This window comes from Marmota flaviventris, unplaced genomic scaffold (genome assembly GCF_047511675.1).
Source record: "Marmota flaviventris isolate mMarFla1 unplaced genomic scaffold, mMarFla1.hap1 Scaffold_233, whole genome shotgun sequence".
NCBI lineage: Eukaryota > Metazoa > Chordata > Mammalia > Rodentia > Sciuridae > Marmota > Marmota flaviventris.
In genome coordinates, this window is record NW_027288124.1 from 128932 (window position 1) to 131650 (window position 2719).

The 2719-nt window shown below is 46.2% G+C and overlaps 1 pseudogene; it reads left to right on the forward strand.

Annotated features, from left to right (window-relative positions):
• Nucleotides 1-378: 378 nt before the first annotated feature.
• Nucleotides 379-1068, forward strand: LOC139704089 (homeobox protein TGIF2 pseudogene; annotated as a pseudogene).
• Nucleotides 1069-2719: the final 1651 nt, after the last annotated feature.

Genomic DNA, 2719 nt, shown 5'->3' on the forward strand with positions numbered 1-2719 from the left:
AGACATTCAGACTTTAAGCAGTTGATAAACAAGGCAGAAGAAATGATTGAGTGCAGACAATTTACCACACTCACTTAATGGCTTAAAACAGCATGGATGTATTCTCTTAAAGCTCAGGAGGTTAGGGCTGGGGTTGTGACTCAACAGTAGAGCACTCACCTAGCATGTCCAAGGCCCTGGGTTCAATCCTCAGCATCACATAAAAACAAATAAATAAAATAAAAAGGTATTGTGTCCAACTATAACTAAAAAATAAATATTAAAAAAAAAAAAAGTTAAGGATATTAGACCTGTGAGCTGTCAGGCCTGGTCGATATGTGTGCAACCCTGGTTCCCCTGTCCCACCCAGAATGCCCAGATGAGGTCAAATGGGTCTAAAAGCCACCAGGAAAACCTCATCTAAGACCCTGTCTAGCTCCTAGGCACCATGTCGGACATGATCTGGGTGGGGACCAAGGCCTTCTCTCCCTGGCTGGCAAGAGGAAGTGCACAGGGAACATGCCCAATGGCTCTTTGAAGATCCTCTGGGACTGGCTGTACTTGCACTACTACAAGCCCTGCCCCTCAATTCAGAAGCTGAGCCTTTCTGGTTAGACCAACTTTTTTTTTTTTTTGCTGCACATATGTGATTGGTTCATCAACCTCTGGCGGTGTCTTCCCCAGACACGCTTTGGCAGGATGGCAAAGTCCCTAATCAGTTTAGCATTTCCTGTCATGGTGCTAAACCCTGGAAAGTGGCCCTGCCAGGTGGTAATAGCTGCTTACTGTAACAGTGCTGACTGTATCAGTACCAGGTCCATCAGTGTGCTCATTGTCTGTGTGCTCCACACTTGCCCTCCTGACCAGGGCTGAGGCTGGGAACTCCACAGGTGGACTCATCAACACACCACAGTTGATAAACTAGGCAGAAGAAATGATTGAGTGCAGACAGTACCCTCACAGGTAGGAATTAGAGTCAATTGAAAGAACTAGGTCTTCATCAGGAGCAGCAGGACCTGGCACCCTAGATCCTACACATTCCAATCACTTTAGTTTTTGAGAACCCCAAGAAGGCATCAGCCATCAAGGGTGCTCAAGGCTCAAGCCAGCTGTTCTGGGTTCCTGGTTCACTTCCCTTTTATACAGAGGGTCTTCTATAGATCACTGCCAAGCATCAGGACCATCTTCTCTGTCCAGAGGTCTTCCGCAGGATGGTGTAAGCTGGCATCACTGCATTGTGACAGGGACTGCTCTGATAACTCTGCCAAGTCTCCAGGCCTCCTCAGTGATGAGACAAAAGATCCATAGAAAGGAACAGCCTCAGGCTGGGGTTGTGGCTCAGAGTAGAACACTTGCCTAGCATGTGTGAGGCACTGGGTTCGATTCTCGACACCACATATAAATAAACAAAATAAAGGTCCAAAAAAAAAAAAAAAACAAAACAAAACAAAAAACACCAATCTTGTAAAAAAGAAAAGAAAAGAATTGCTAACTCTAATCAGAGGCAAACAGAAAAGGGAATACAGAGAAATTTGGGGAGGACACTATTCAATCCCCTGTATTCATCAATACCTTTCTAATCAATGAGGTGGTATCATGGAGGGAAGGGAGGTCCAGCCACAAGCCTTCAGGCCACAACAGGAAGCCCAGGTCAAAATGCCTCAAAGAGGGCTCACAAGAACCCCCTCCCTTCCCTCAAACAGAGGCCTGCCTCAGGGGCATAACACAAGGGCTACAAGGGGAGATGCCTGCCTCTGTAATCCATAGCCCAAAGTCCCTGACACACAGCAAGTGATGAGGAGTTTCCAACCACTCAGAATAGCTCCACACAGAAACTTCTGTGGGTCCTGAGGGATGTGGGCTGCTGATAAGTAGAGATGGCTGAGAAGCTGGTTCTCTTTCTCAGGACAAGTACAACAAAGGTTCGGTTATAAATGGCCAGAAAGCATATTTGACAAGACAGGGCTATTGATCAGGAAATAATGCTCTGGTGGAAGCAGCACTCTTTTCAATGAGTAATTAAGATGGTATCACTTGATAACTACTCCAGGGATCATCCCTCTTTCTGCTCAGTGTCATTAATCTGGTGTCATGGCAACAGGCTGGCCTTGAGTTCTCCCTCTGGACCTTTCTTGTGCTAATGTGGCAATCTCCTGCCTCTGCACTGGTGTGTACATCCTTGCAGTTCTTGTTCCCTTAGCAGCAGCAGCAGCAGCAGCAGCAGCACTGGGGAACTTGCTAGAATCTCAGAAGCTCAGAATCTCAGACCCCACCCCAGCATCAGAATCTGACCTTAGCAGCATCCCCAGATGATTCAGAGTCACAGTCAAGTTCAGAAAGCACTGCCAGATAGAGACTTCCCTTGAAGAACACCAGCAACAGCTTCATGCAGAGGTTTCTCTTCTGAAGAGCCACCTTTTTTTCTTTTAGTGAGCCTTGCAGGCCTGTCAAGATTTCAACAAAGAGTATGAGAGAGACACTGTTTATACTGTAAGGAGAAAGCCTGGGAATGTAGCCTGGGACTCTGGACTGTAAATCTGGAATCATATCCAGCTGTATAAAGCAGAGGAGGCTGTTCCAGAATCTGGACCAAACAAATGACAAAGCAAGCTCCATTCCAGCCAGGCTACAAGAGGATGCATCACAGCAATGAATTTCTTGTCTAAACACTGACCTAAGAATGTTCATGAAAAAGTGTTGCTATCCTAGAGAATCAAGTTTGAAGGATTTTCCTCCATTC